At 39.8% G+C, this 16,429-nt stretch overlaps 1 long non-coding RNA gene across 1 annotated transcript; it reads left to right on the top strand.

Annotated features, from left to right (window-relative positions):
• Window positions 1-382: 382 nt before the first annotated feature.
• Window positions 383-14,220, top strand: LOC309863925. Its single transcript, XR_014311301.1, has 3 exons — window positions 383-436; window positions 3,556-3,883; window positions 13,176-14,220. It is a non-coding gene; the product is annotated as an uncharacterized lncRNA (long non-coding RNA).
• Window positions 14,221-16,429: the final 2,209 nt, after the last annotated feature.

Below are 16,429 nucleotides of genomic sequence, written 5' to 3'. Positions count from 1 at the left end.
TTTTAAAATAGCTAAGATCTCTTTTATTACTTAAGACTAGAAACATGGAAGAATCTTTGGCTAAAGTTCATAGCCAAAGTTTTTATTATCTAGGAAAGCCATCAGCTTTTTGACCACTGCTAAAACGCATTTCCTAATTCTGCCTAATTTGTTAAAGGTTTTATAAAATCTTCATTTAGCTACTGTGGCATACATAAAATGTCACTTTTTTCCCCTGCCATTTCGTTTTCAGCAAATATTATTTTTAGTGACTTCATGGAAGTAAAGCGTGCATAGAATTATTTACATTATGAATCAGAACTTTATTATTACGCCATCCACAGCCGGTGAGGTCCCCCGCCCCCCACGCAGGGCCCAGGGAATTCGACCCCTTGCCTTGACTCCTTGACTCGCAGGGCCAGCCAGCCAGACCTCCCAACAGCCTATACCCTTCTGTGTAAGTTTCCAAAGTTCCCCCGGGACTCAAGCCCTCAGTGCTGTAGGAAATGAAACCGTCCTAGTTACATTGTTACATGACATCCATACTGTTTTCCCGTAGAAATAGTTACGATTTCTGTGGCTGAATTTTTTTTCAATGTTTTGCTTAATTGAACTTGTCTTTTTCTCTTTCTCTTGGTCTCCACTGCATTGTCCCCCAAACGCTTCCCTTCCAACAATCAGGCCCTGGAATTCGAGAGCAGAGCAATAAAACATTTCCCGCTCAACTTCTCCTTTCGGGTTAGATTTATAGCTTCGTTTAGAAGGAAACAAGAGGCTATCTTTTGTAGTGTAAGCTTTTTATACTTATTTTTAAAGCAGCCCATGCCATGAGTTATTGCTAAGATTCTAATTTCACCCACTGGTCTTACTTGAAATCCCCCAAATCTATATCTTAGAGACAGGAAAAACAAACAAAGCCAACAGCAAAAGCTTCCAGCGGTGCTCCCCACTGGTGTCCGAAACCAGCGTTTAGACTCCGAGACACACAGAAGACCCTATGAGGGCCACCCCCCCCCCCCCCCCCCCCCGCCTCCCTACCCCAGCTCTTCCTGCTCCGCAAGGGCTACTAGGACAGGGGTCTAAAGTGTCTGCATTAGTTACCATGTGACAAAACCCAGCAGCAGCCTCCTCTCCACTGCCCGCTGAGGCCACCCTTATTTGGGGGCTGTTTGTGGCTCCTTCTTACTTGAAAGGACGGAGGATGTCGAGTGTCTGTTCTGCACCAACTGGGGCAGGCATTTACTGGTCCGCGCTGCCTTGGCAGCGCTTTTAGTTCCACCCAGAGGCAAGCAAACAACTGGTACCTCGTAAGTCTCACACAGTTGTTAGTACTGACGATGTTTCCCCAGCACACTGGGCAGTACGAGCTGGTCAGGACTTGTTTGCCAAAAGAAAATAGACTTTGGTTAGGCATGGAATGCAGCTGAAGTGTGGCTAAGAGGGGAACTGATTTACAGGCCAATCTTACCTTTTGATGTTTTTGTGGAACACTGGTAAATGCTATTACTATAGTAAAGCTCCACTGGGAGTATTCTGAATGCTGGATGTTATTGCTCATTAGGAAACACGGAGAGGAGTATAGTAGATACTCCTGACCATCACTTTTCTTACCTAACCCTGAAGTTTATACTTGCATGGAGTTTTAATGGTTAAACATCCTTCTGAAAATGAATGATGACTATCAGGTTAAAGTCTACTAACTCATTTTTAAACTGTGTGGTGATTGGAGGAGCCAAACAAAGGAAATATTGTAGTGAAAAAAAGGCCTTTGAGTAGGAATCAAGGAACAGCCACTGTAACTTCCTGTGTGACGGTGGGCAACCTGCTTAACCCTCTGAGACTATTTCTTTGACTTTTTTTTTCCTTTCATTTCATTTTACATTATTTCAGTGTTCCAGAATTCAGTGTTTATGCACCACACCCAGTGCTCCATGCAATACGTTCCCTCCGTAATACCCACCACCAGGCTCACCCAACCCCTGACCCTCCCTCCTCTCCAAAACCCTCAGTTTGTTTCTCAGAGTCCACAGTCTCTCATGGTTTGTCTCCCTCTCCGATTTCCCCCAACTCCCTTCTCCTCTCCATTGAAGAGGTTCCACTGGATTAGCTGAGAAGAACTCTTTCAGGATGAATTATCTATAGTCATCTCTATCTCTGTTGTTTTATGACTTGCTAGAAATTACTCCAGGTGGAGGGGTGAGATTGTTTCCATTCTGTTTCTGAATTGTTGATGAGGTATATTGTCCATTTCTCATCATTTGAGCCCATCTGTTTCATAACACTGGAGATTTACAGCCCTTGTTTCAAGGCACCCACATTATCTATATTGCAAATGTGGAGGGTCACAGAATGTTTTTAATAAGTTAGGACTGAAACAGCAGGACCATTGCATAAGCTTCTCAGAACAGGCACGTGTTAAAAAAACTAATCCCAGAAGCTCAAGTCATAACATTAAGCAGACCCCAAAGAGGGGCATTTACCCCCTATTGCAAATAGTCATTTTTAGGTGGCCCTTGGTAAAGTGTAATGTTTGCATAGTACATTAAATGGTAGGGTTGGCCACGTCCCCATGTATAGGTTATTATTAACACACAATTTGTCTTCTTTTGTCAAAAGGATTCATTTTCCACAGTCGTTTTGTGATAGAGGCAATGGGAAGTCATTGGATTTTTACAGTTTCAAAATACAAGTGTGTTCTGAGACTTTACTAGCTGTATTTTCTGGGGACCCCTTTCTGCTTTATAAGTAGGCAAAGGAAGTGTGAGAGGAAACTTTAGCAGAAGTAACGTCAGCACAAAGAAAAAATCTGAAGGCTAACGTTGAGTTTCAATGCAATTCTCTCTTTTGATCCTGATGTCTGCAATGGTGTCAGCAACCTTGAGTTTATTTATGGCTCCTTGGTATAATCTAGCTATGTGTGAAAGCCTGGTACCAGGCTTCCCTAAATGCCTTGGCGATAAAGGTCAGTCCAGAGCAGAATTATGACGGGAAGCAACTATCTTTACTCTGTTCTGTTTGACCTAGCAATAACACATCTGGCCAATTTAGAAGTGGGCTTCTACAACAGATGAACATTTAGAGGTAGATATAGAGATAAGTATCTTCTAGATTAATGTATGTATGCCTAAGTAGGCATTCAAATATGCCCTGGGAAGTTGAATTTGGAAAAAGAAGGCTGAGGTCCAAAGTAATAAAAATGAAAAGAAATGCAATGCCCCAAAGCCGCAATTTGTAACTGTATCTTTGGGTCTGAAATCAAGGCTGATGCTCATAACCAAGAAAAGAGAAGAAAGTCAACAGCACAGAGGGAGTTTCCACATTCTTGAGTTTCTGGAACTTAGATCTTATACCTTCCAGAAAACTGACTCCCTTAGAATTTTGACTTAACATTTGTAAAATCTTCTTAAACAATACAGTCTCTACCTAAACTTGAAGATCGAGTATGAAATACAGCTGAAATAACACCCCTAAAGGTTGTTTTGTTTAGTAGCATCTTTCTTTTATCAATTGGAAATGATGAAGAGATATTTGTTTGGGTTTCTAAATTCCATTTGCTCTGTTAAAACAACATTGCAGCCAAAAGACCCTAATGAAAGTTGCCCTGTGACAAGCCTAAACAATGATCCAAGAGATGAAAAACCAAACTAATGAGAAAATGATGTAGAAGGCCAGCTTTCTGCTCTCCCCACAAGGATTTTAATTACAGAGAAATCAACAGCTGTGCCAGGGGTAACACGGGAGTGCTGGCCATGCAAAATAACACCTTGGAGTGGAATGAATTTGAAGTAAATGGGCTGGAAATATTGGCTTTCCCAGCAATCAACAGCAACACATGAGGGGAAACACGGAGTCTTTAATTCGGTGAAGTGTACTGATCGCAGACTTCTCCATTGCCCTGATTCTGGTGAGTGCACATACTCATGATCCCTGATTAATGGGAAAATAATCTTTCACTTAAACTGTCCATCATAGATCTGGGAGAGTAAGATGATCTTCAAGAACTTAGAAGCTGTTGTAGACTTTCTCCACTTATAAAAGTGAACGTTTCCTTGACTTTAGGACTCACTGTAGAAATACATTATTCTTTATCTATTCTTTATCATCATTGACTTTTTACGCAGCTCAACTTATGCAGAATTTTTTTTCAAAGATTTTATCCATTTATTTGACACAGAGAGAGAGAGAGAGAAAGAGAGAGAGAGAGAGAACACAAGCAGAGGGAGCAGCAGGCAGAGAGAGAGAGGGAAAAGCGGGCTCCCTGCTCGTGGGGCTCAATCCCAGGACCCTGGAATCATGACCTGAGCTAAAGGCAGACACTTAACCGACGACGGAGCCACCCAGGTGCCCTACGGAGAATATTTTAAATGAAAGTTTTCTCTCAATTTCTGGGGGCTTATATAACTTTTTCTCTTGTTGTTTCTTTCTATAGGAAGGTTGTAGTCATGTTAGGTCAATTACCTAAAACATGTTCTTATTAATCAGCCCAGTAATGAGAAGTCCAGATATGTCAATGAGTACCTGAGATACTGTTACGTCAACCAAAAATGTCACGGGAGTACTCGTGGTAAAATTATGCAAAATCCAAAGGAAAAGTTGTTTTCAGCTTTTGTGGCTAGAGAGGAAGCTGGAGCTTTTGTTTTTAATTTTTCACACAAGTATTGGAATACCCCTCATTTACTTGAAGGTTCTATTACGTGTTGCAAAATGCAACAGAAATCACTCCTGTTGAAGGAATTAATTCAGCACTACAGCTCACCAATAAGGGGTGTGGCAAGGTGTGGCCCTACTCATGCTGGACCTTCTCTTGGGGACAGGCAGCTGACCCTTTGTGGCAACATGGCCCAGTCCCTCCGGGTCTATTCAGGAAGGCAGCTCCGGGAAGAGGAAAGGGCCTGTGTGTTGAAGTCAGAATGACTTTGAAGCTCAGCCTTATGATCTGGGCAGTTTGCTTAACCTTTCAGAGCCCTAGTTCGCTTAACAAAGCCACTTGTCCAAGGTGACCTTGTTAGTAGGCGAAGGAGCTGACATTTGAATTTAAGGCTGTCTGACCTTAGGTTTGTGCTAATTTGAGCTTTATTTTCTTGGTGAAGATGCCTATCTCACAATGTACTCAATATACAGACGGGTTTAAGCATATTTGGGTTTCATTAGAAGGCTCTACTTCCTTCCTGAATGCTTTGTGAAATTCTGGCTGCTGCTCAAATCACAGCAAACTGCCACACCTCTGCGCTCTGATTGAGTGCTCTGTGGCTGTGCGCTCCTCTGACACCCCCACCCCTCACCTGCCCAATGACCCACCTTCTGCTGAGTGCTGTGCCCTGAGGGAACAGTGCCGAGGTGGAGAACTTCCACATTTTAACGTGCATGCGCATGTCAGAGTCAAGGCCAAGGTCTCTCAATTTCTAGAAACAAGGCTACATTCTGTCAGTTCCTTTTACCTCCTTCTCTTGTTTTATTTAAATTATATCTTAATGATTGAAATTGCTTCTAAAAAATTGGATGCTTTCTTCTCCCTTTCCTCCCCGAGGTGAAATATTTGGGACTCAGAAAATACTTGGGCTGGACTTTGGCTCTCTTGGCTGTACACTGCTACTGTTGGAGCCAGGAGTAACCTCAGTGGGTATCTGCCTCAACTCGGTTGTCAAAAAGAATAGTTGAGTGTTGGCTAGACTGCATTTTCTGGGAAGGCAGTGATAGTATCTGGTTTTTCCCTATGATATACCAAATACCTAGCATGGTGCCTGGTCCTTAGACAGCACTCCGTAAATATTTGCTGAATGAATGAATGAGAAAAAAACAATAACAACAACAAAACACCAATGAGTTTAGTTTCACATTGGTTTGTGTATTCATTTATTCATTCAGCAAATATTCAGTAACCTGAATGCAGGGGGAACATCCATTTAGGAACTTAGGGATTTAGGCATACCCAGTATATTCTGGTGGATTCACTAGGAAACTATATTTTTCAATTCTTGACCATGCTGGAATCATTTCTAAGGTTTTTCTAAAGTCACGAGGCAATATCTACTTCTTTTAATACATTCAACTTTTTAGAATAATTTTAGGTTTACTGAAAAATTGTGAAGATAGCACAGAGGATTCCTCTATACCCTATATCCAATTGTATCATTAACATCATATATTACTATAACACATTTGTTTCAATTAATGAACCAATATTGATGCATGATTATTAACTAAAGCCCATACTTCACTGATATTTTCTTCATTTTTCTTAATGTCTGTAGGATCCTTTTAGCTGTAACCACTTCTCAGATTTTTCTTGTTTTTGGTGATCTTGACAGTTTTGAGGAGTACTGGGCAAGGTATTTTGTAGAATGTCCCTCAGTCAGAATTTCTCTGATTTATTTTCTCATGATTAAGTTGGAGTTATGGGTTTTGGGGGTCTAGGAAGACTATGGAAAATCATGTCAGGGTACTTGCTACCAATATCAGTATCACTGTTGGTGTTGAATAACTTGAACCTAAAATTCATATACTGAAAACCTAATACTTAAGCTGATGGTATTAGGAGGTGGGGCCTTTGGGAGGTGACTAGCTCTTGGGGGCAGAGTCCACATGAATGCAATTAATGTCCTTATAAAAGAAAGCCATAATGCTAGCTCATCTCTTCTACTGTGTAAGGACTCATTGAGAAGTTGGCCTTCACAACCCTTCATGGGGCCTTCACCAGAACCTGACCATCATGGCACCAGATCTTGTGCTTATAGCCTTCAGAATTGTAAGAATGAAATTTCTGTCATTTATAAGTTACCCAGAATGGTGTTTTGCTATAGTAGTCCAAATAGACTAAGACAGAATCCAAGATCTGGGTGTTAGCTATGCTTATTGCTACTACGGTATCATTGGTTCTAGATCCTCTCAGCTGACAGAGCATGGAAATATATGTGTGTATCATCATCTCTGTGTGTATGTGTGTGTATGTGTGTGTGTGTGTGTGTGTGTGTATGTGTATTTTTCCCTCATGTAAATATCTGTATCTATCTTAATTTAAACATGAGTTTATAATGGCATCTCCAACTCTACTCCATTACCACATGGATCACCCTAGCCTCCTTGTCTCCTTGCTTATTGGTAAACTCCCATTCCAACTCCCAGTCTTTCCATCTGCCATACATTTTATCTAAGGTACAATTCCAGTATACATGCATAGCACTTAGCCTAGTGGGAAAGAACTTTGTCAGCTGAACTACAGTGCTCATGTAGTTTCTTTTGCTCTTAATCTTATATTTTCAAAGTAACTTAGGTCAGCATCCTCCCCCCCCCCCCAATTCCCTACAGTAGGACTATTTCATACATTTGGAATACAGTTAGATTCTCTGGTCAAAATCTGTGTTCCATTCTGGGTTTCCTGACCTCTTAAATGATTTCTTAAAATTCACATGCATTAATAATGTATACTGGTAGAATACAACAAAGTAAAGATGAATAAGCAAAGTGATCAACTCACGTGCTTTAAAAAACAGAATAAAAGGAAAGAAAGAAGAAGGAAGCAAGAAATAGAGTTAACATTCGAAATTAACATAAAACCCAGAGAAGGTGTTCTAAGATGGTGAAGTAGGAAGATACTGACCTCACCTGTCCCACAAACACACCTAGTCAACAGTTACATGGGAAATAATTCTCAGAAAAAGACCTGAAAGCTAGCTGAGTACTTCTTCACAACAAATGATAAAAGAGCCACATCAAGATGGTAAGAGAGGCAGAGAAGCTGTCTCACAAAAAATACTCACCCTTCTGGAAAACAAACAAACAAACAGCCCACCCCAGTGCTGTGACCTACAATCAGGAGGGATTTCACACATGTGGAGCTTCCTGAGGAGTAAGGGGTTTGTGCCTTACCTGAGGCACCCTTACCTTTGGGTCCTGCAAAGAAGAGACGAGCACCCAAAATGTCTGGCTCTGAAAACTAATAGGGCTCACATCCAGTAGACCCAAAGAGAACCAAGTTTGTTGGGAATCAAAAGCCTTCTCAGAGCCCGGAGAAGGGTGCTGGGGGGTGGCCAAAATGTGTAAAGGGTGTCAAGAGGTACAAACTTCCGGTTATAAAATAAATAAATTACAGGGATGTAGTATACCAAAAAGAATAATAATAAAGAAACATTTTAGAAAATTACGATGATTAAAACATTTAGAAATTTCTGCTTTCTTTGAGAAAAATTAAACAATAGATAAGTTCACGAGAAGCTTTTAATAAGACACAAGTAATTTGAAAAATAATAAGATAAGCTATAGAGAAAGAGAATATTTAACAACTATAACATAATACTATGAAAACTTCGGAACAGGGCAGTTGAAAATTTAGTGACAAATTCTAAAGGAAAATATGAGTTAAAATTTTGATTGAGAAGGAATAGGAAAGCTGGGTAGAATCGATTAGTAAATAAATAGAACAAGTAGTTATAAGGCTCCAAAGGATAACAGAACCAGATGGTTCCCAGGTGTGTTTTATCAAATATTCAAGAAACCAATAACCCTTACATTATACAAATTGTTTCTGAGGATAAAGAGAAAAAGAAAGCTCCCCAATTAATTTTGCAAGGCAAAGATAACTTGTAAGAAAACCAGACAAAGGCAGTAGGAGAAAGAAAAATTAGAATGCATTCTCATTCTGGGACATGAGAGTATAAATCCAAGACAAATATTTTATGGTTATTATATTCTATACATGCTTTTTGTAAATAACTTCATATCCTCTGTGTATTTACATAAAATACATGTAATTTTTTTGTAAATACATATAAATCAGATGTACAACAAACCAGATGTTGGCATAAACTGCATATTTTATCTTACCCAAAATGCAGATGTAGTAATAATTTTTATTATACACTCTTTAAAAATACTTTTCAATTTTTAGTTTAGTCCAATATAGATCCCTTGAGAGTAGTTTCCTTTTACTTTTTTATGGTTGCTTTGTTTAATCAGAATTTGGAATGAGCATGAAAAAAGAATATTAAAGCTATTTGCTCAAGCTCTTGTTAGAGAAGAGTGTGTTACCCTAAATAAGGAGGCAACTGAGGCAAGCTCTAATGACCAAAAATTGAGCTTACTTGGGAGCAGCTGAGGAACTGCAAATCAGGATGTGCAAAGCACAGTAACCTGTAAGGATGCTGTTGAAGATCTTGGGGTGGGTTGTACTTACTGGCAAGGAGTGCAGAGAGTGGGCAGTCCAGAAAAGTTCCACTCAGTAAGTTCATTGGCTTGAGAATGGGAAGAGATTCTTGTCAGGTGTTCGGTGGTCAGGAGGTAAGTTTTGGTTTTCTATGGGAAATCAGTCTCTTGGTTCTTAAGTTTCCTGAGGGTAGTGTGTGAGGTTCTCCATTTCACATTCTCTGGTTCCATTTTAGACTGAAATCCTATCATAGGTGGCTTTACATTTAACTCCCTGGTGACAGAGACGCTGTTGGCTTTCTTTTGTGCCTGCCCTATCAGCCCCTTCCCTGAATGCTCCAAGGGCAGCATACAGAGGAGAAAGCCTTAAGGTGACGTGACTACTACGGTTGTCATTTTTACTCAGGGCAGAATTGTTTGGGAGTATCTGCGGAAAGATAAGATACTTTCCTTCCTCCCTATTACTTCTCCAACTAGGAAACTGATTACAGCTCAAGACACCTGCAGAGTGAAGAATTGTTTGAAAGGACTCCTTCCCTGGCTCTTATTGGATTAAGTGGGTGGGGGGTAGAGATTTGTGAGGGCAATAGCCAAAGAGAAGCCAGGGGGTGACCTGTTTTTAACCCAACCTCTATGTTTATGGATTCAGGGACAATGTAGACCATCAGTGGTACTTGCCAAATGTCAACCTGATTAGTGAGGAACAGAAATGTGGATCTCCCCAAACAATGTTTAATAAAAATGTTAACATAAAAATCCCTTCAACTGGGCTTCAGAAACGTTTCCTTTGAACTCAAACATTTGAGTATATTTCTCTGTTTCTTAGAATTGTGTGTGCATTACCCTAAGCAAAATTCCATATTGTGGGGGTGAATACTCCCGCAAAGATGCTGACGAGGTGTAAGATGAAGACATGATCTGAAAGTGTTTTACTTATGTTAAAGTTATTCTGACATCTGTTAAAAGGGTAAGACAGACTTTATTCAAGACTGTTATGATAGGTCTAGAGACCGCTGCGGTGGGATTTTGCCGTAGAGGAGAGAGACTGAGCTGGAGTCCAGATACAACAAAGGGAAGTAGGGACTCCCAGCTGAGTGGCAGGGTGAGTAAAGGGTCTGTGGATGGGAAATGACAGGAACGGCTGGTCATTCTGGCTAAACTGACTGAACAGGATTCTTGCTGCAGGCAAGCCAGGACGTTATTATCTGGGGTGGTGAGGAATGAGGGGTTTGGTCAGATATCAAGAGTTATCAGATATCCTAACAAGAGTTATCAGATATCCAGATATCCTATCAAGAGTTATCAGATATCGGGGTGGGAGATACTAGCAGGATTCCTGCTAAAACTGACCTTTGCGGGATCTACCAGGATGGACGCTGAAAGTCCAGGCCTTGAAGCTTAGATGATAAGATTCCAGAGAGTCAGGTGAAAGAGAGTCATTGTCACTTGTTGGGAGAGGAAGCTCTCTCATTGGACGCAGAAGTTGTCCATGCTGGTTCAGAGCACTGAGGATGGTTTTGTATGTAACTGAGGTAGGACACCACCATGTGTTTATGCTGACACACGCTTCACACATTTGAGGGCAACATCTAGGAAGAAGCAATGTTTTGTGGCTCAGTCATTAAGTGTCTGCCTTCAGCTCAGGTCATGATCCCAGAGTCCTGGGAGCGAGCCCCACATTGGGCTCCTTCCTCAGCGGGAGGCTTGCTTCTCTCTCTCCCACTCCCCCTGCTTGTGTTCCCTTTCTTGCTGTCTCTCTCTCTGTCACATAAATAAATAAAATATTTTTTAAAAAGAATGAGATCAAGCTGACATGAAATGAAGGCCAAAGTATCAAGTTCAATGACAAAAGCTGGGTTATAAAACTGTGTATTTAGTATAATTCCATATTTGAGAAAAATGAATAATAATAAAAAATATTAGTTTATGTACAGGGAAGGGAAAAAGCATTGGCATGTGAACAGAATTGTTAAAAGTAGTTTTCTTTGGGGAGTGAAATTAGAGTGACGATTCAAGTTTCATGTTACCTGATTAAGTCATGTTGAAGAGTTTTTAAATACCGAACATTGCCTTAGGAATTAGGAGAAAATATTTTTAAAGTGGGGGAGGAGTAAGAGAGGCAACAGGGCTCTTGTCCCTCCTTAACATTGTCTAGGGGAAAGCATTACTAAAGAAGCCAGCCACATCAGCAAAGCTCCTAGCCCCAAGGGCAATACCCAAATCTTGTCATCAGCTCCTTCCTTCCCCACACAGGACACAGAGTTCACCAGCTTTCTGTCTGGGACTCAGGCAACAGCTATGTGAGCTTCTTAAATGTGAAATACATAGGAAGAGCAATGGGAGCATAGGGAGCAATGATGTAAGATAGCGTATCAGAAGAAGATTAATAGCAAGTACCCAATGCACCGACAAAGCAAATCCTTAGTAGAATGAACACAAGTCCAACACAGTTTAAAAGTAAATTTGTGCCAGTGGATTCCATAGAAACCAAAAGCAAGGAACAAAAGTCATCCCTTTCAGCACTGGCTTTATCTATAACCTGGATTTGACACTGGGCTGTTCTCCTTCTTAGCCCTGTGATGTTGGGGAAGCACCTTAACTTCTCTGACCTATCGTTTGTTTCTTCACCAGTAAAATGGAAAAGATAATAGTATCCACCTCATAAGGCTGTCATGTGGATTAATGCCATATGCCTCAGTTCAGGGCTTCACAAGGAATGAAGGCCCAGGAAGTTTCTGCTATTAAAAAAAAACTGTAATAAATGAAGGAAAATATGCATAAAGGCAAAAGTGAAACAAATCTAAAAACAACCACAGACACTTGTTTATATGCTAAAACACAGAAGCATTAAATAAAGGTTTATTGGCATTGTGTTACTGACACACATTATATCACATATAAGCATGACAGCAAATTCTGCATAATAAGGTCTGAATGCAAGTACTGAACCAGGTTGTTGTGGTATACTATAAGACATCATAAAAACAGAAAAATTCTCCGCAATATTTTGTGAATTATAATCTTCTGTCCTAGCTCTCAGTATTTATCTATGTCAAAGATCATTTGTTTCCAAATGTCCTGGTAAAGCTTTACATGTATTTTAACTTTTTCCCATTTTTATCAATTGACTCCTCATATATTCTATTCTGATGAATTTCTGGCTCACTAATGAGCTCTAGAGCTGGCAACCACACAAATGGAAGGAGAAAGATGCAGGACTTTGGAACCAGATGTATCCACTTCGTGTCCACTTTGCGGCCTTGAGCATTATGTTCCTTTGTTCTTTTGGTTATTTGTCTGTTTGGTGAGACTACAATAATGTCTTCATCTCAGAGTTGTTAGGATTAAATACTCTATTTCCCATGCCTGGCACTCAGTATGTGCTTAAATGTTGTTCGTTTCCCTGCTTTTCCAAAAGGAATCTTAGAGATTGTCAGTCTTATTTTACAAATGAGAAAGCGCAAGTCCACAAAAGTTAAAAAAAAAAAAAAAATAATAATAATAACAACAACAACAAAAAGCCCACAAACCCACACACCCAAAATCCCTTTTCTACTGCATTCTACTGCATCCTTTCTTCTAGAAGCTTGTTTAACTTTAGTAGAGAAAACTTAGTGGAATTGAAAAGTATTCTTTTCCTCTTTTTAATATAGGTAAGCCACCAAGAGATTTTTAAAGTAAGAGTACATTTTATGAAAGGTAATAAGTTGTCCAAGAACTGTCTTAAATCCACAGAGACATTAAAAACAGAAGATCTGTGCTTCCAAGATTTCCATAGCAGACCATAAGTATTCTGTATGCTTTGGCACCAGAACCCCGGGAACTGAGTATTTATCTGCACATTTCAACTCAGGCCTCCCGGAATGCTTGCCCATGGAATTGGCAAAGGGTGGGCATTCAGAATTCAGGGCAGTCAAGTTTGCTCAGCACACAGCTGTATTTGAAGCCCGGCTCTCTGCCATTAGTCCAGGGAACTTGCACAAAACACAAGCAATTTAAATGTCAATGTTGTGATCTTACCCTGCTGTGTATCTTTGTATCTTTTTCCATACCTGAAGAGATCACTTGGTGGATAACGCAAGGAAGCCCATTATCCTGTACATGGTGGAAAAGCAAAAATTCAGCAACTTCTCTTTCAGATCTTGGACTCTGAGAAAGAACAGCACGCTTTCTTCAGCAGGAAGAAGATACTCAATACTGCCATTTAAAAACAGCCAGCCAGAAGAGTCTGTTATTTCTTTAAAAACTGTTCTGAAAGTGACATTTTACCATAATAAAACTGGTTACATTTGTATTTGGTTCTTTAAAAAGTATATGTGTACTTGTTTGTCTCTCTCACTCGTCTCACACACCTCTTGTCCCAGGTGTAAGTTCCTGCTCCATCCAGAAAGAGCAGGACACATGAAATGCTGCTGAGGCTACTTGGGGCTGCTATGAGACATGGAAACTCAGCCGTTGGAAACGGGCCGTATTTGTCACTATACCAGTTGCTCTTAGCAAATTGCTGATATAGTGGACGAGATCTGTTGTTATAACCATTACATGGTTACGCCACAAGATGGTTACTTTGCCATATGGATCCGCAGATGAGCACGAAATGGGTCAGACAAACACAGAGGACTATGTGATTTTTCTGTGGCTCTTGAGCGTAACATGCTGCTTCTAAAAACGGCTCTTGTTCTGGCTATTTGGAACTTTTCCAGCCTGAATGGTAAAAGCAGCTATTACATTAATCTTATTTAATAGGTCTGAGTTCACTTAATAGGAAGGGATGAGACTGAACAGCCTAACTCCTAACCCCACTGTGTATTAATGCACTTGGTTCTGTTTGTTACATAAACAGTTTTTCTCAGAAACAAAAGCCTTTCAGAGTTATCACTAAGAATAGATATTTGGGGTTTTGTCAAGTAGGTTCTAAAACAGCTGCATAGAGAGACACCTGGGTGTCTCAGTTGGTTAAGCGTCTGACTCGTGGTTTTGGCTCAGGTCTATGGTCTCAGGGTTGTGGGATCAAGCCCCGCACTGGGCTCTGAGCTCAGTGAAGTCTGCTTGAGGATTCTCTCTCCCTCTGCCCTGCCCCCACTTGTATGCTGTCTCTCTCTCTCAAATAACTAAAAATCTTTAAAATTTTGATTTAAAAACTTTTGTGTATTATGCTGTGCTGCCTTATTTACACAAGTTGGAAGGATTATACCAAAAGCTAACTACAGACAAGAAATAGATTTGCTTATTTCCAAATTATGGCAACATTAACATTGGCAGGTATTTATACAAGAAGAGAGAGAACCGAAACATTTTGAAATTGCTGATTAAAACTCAGTTTCTGACAGTAATTTTGGACTCAAAAACAAAGCAACACATTCATTACCTCTCTTATTATAAGATGATTATTTCTTTCCAGACTCTTCTGTCTGGATCTCATCACCCATACTGAAAATTGATGTGCTGCAACTTCTTGGTATTACACCTTTGTCTCAATTCAAATATTGTTTCAAATTCTAAAGTCTTGGGACACGTCTGCATCCTGAGAGGGTACTTGATGTGTCCTCAGCTTGAAGTCTCTAAACTTTACATTTCTGACAGGTTTCAAGAAAACCTTATACTTACCTGAAAGTTCTTCCTTGTAGCCCAATGGGATGGTGAGTTTCATTCATCCTGGTTTCTCTTTTTTAATGAGTCCTTTCCTAGGACTCCATGTTCTTCCTCACACTACTTTCCTCCCCCTCTAACACTCATGTGGTAGCTGATGCCACATCTTCAATAGTATCAGAATAATGACAAGATGGCAATATAACTGCACCTAAGGCCATGCACTCAATCCTGGAGCCAATTATTTGCTTGTGATGGCGATCAATAGCCTTCTATTTATTTTATTTTGAAAACGTATTTAAAAATATCTTTGAAAGAGACATAGGGTGGATATGAAAAGCCATTCTAAGTAACTTTATCTCTAAATTTTGATTACTAAATTTGTTTCTCAAAGATGGAGAAGGAGGAATGTGAATGAACCGAACTGAAAATCTTATCCAAATAACATGATCAATCCTCCCTAGAAGATGAGAATATCAATCAGCGGATACAATTTTAATAGAGTGGATGTGATTAGGTCAGATTTTCAGGGTAATTTTGCATATAAAAAACAATCTAAGATCTTAATAAAGTTAAGCTATAGGAGATCTCTCACTGCTCTTGTTCTCTCAGGCCTCTTAGAGAAAGAAATCAGAAAAAAAGTACTTTCTCCGTGCTCCGTTTCATCTCCCTGCCCTCCTCTCTTCCACTTTCCACCTTCAAAGTGACAACAACGGTCTAAATCCCAAACCACTGTCTATTTTTCTGGCTAAAATGCTCTGGGAAAAAACACAATGATGAGTGTGCCCTGATGCCTCCCAGGTCCTGTGGACAGCTACAAACAGAGGACAGCTGAAGTCTAGCCTCGGTCACTTCTCCTGGTGCTGGTGAGAAAATCTGAAGTCAAGTTCCCAGACGATTTTATCTCTATCACACCATATCAGTGGGGAAGGAAGTGGTTGGAGATGCTCCAAATGACCTTGTTTTTCAAATTAGATGCTAACTTGTTTTGTTTTGCTTTGAAACCAGCCACAGAAGAAAGACAGAGAAGGATGCTCTGGGAGTATCCTTTCTGGATATCTTCTGGAGTAAAGAAATACTTAAAATGAAGTTCAGGGGAACGTTAAAATTAGAGTATAGGAATCTGGGTTCTAGTCTTGTTGGACCTCAATTTCTTCATCTATAAAATGAAGTAGTAGAAATAGATGATCTCTAAGAGGGGTTGGTAAAGTATTGGAAGAGATCCTGAATGGTTTCGGGTCCACCAACCATTAAATCATATGTAAAACTAAGTGTGTGTGTGTGTTCGTTGAATGCACCTGGACCATTTCCCAATCTATTAAGAACCATTAAGCTGATTTCAAACTGTAAAGTTCACCTAAGTGATTTTTTTAAATTTTTTATTTCTTTTCAACGTAACAGTATTCATTGTTTTTGCACCACACCCAGTGCTCCATGCAATCTGTGCCCTCTCTAGTACCCACCACCTGGTTAAGTGATTTTTTTTTTTCTAATTGAAGTTACCTCATTTGGTTTTTTGAGATAATAAAATCATAACTTTTTCAATGGTACTCTAATGAAAATAAGAAATGGGTATATCCTTACCAGCACATGCTCTTTAATGCCTGCACATTTAAAAAATTAATCTAGACATTGACTGTGAAGTAATTTAACCAATAAAATCATCTGCTATAATTTTTTATAGATTCTGGATAGTTTTAAATTTAAAAACTACATGACTTAT

This window comes from Mustela nivalis (genome assembly GCF_964662115.1).
Source record: "Mustela nivalis genome assembly, chromosome: 4".
Lineage (NCBI taxonomy): Eukaryota > Metazoa > Chordata > Mammalia > Carnivora > Mustelidae > Mustela > Mustela nivalis.
Note: the sequence above shows the minus strand (reverse complement) of the source record. Positions and strands in the feature narration are given on the sequence as shown.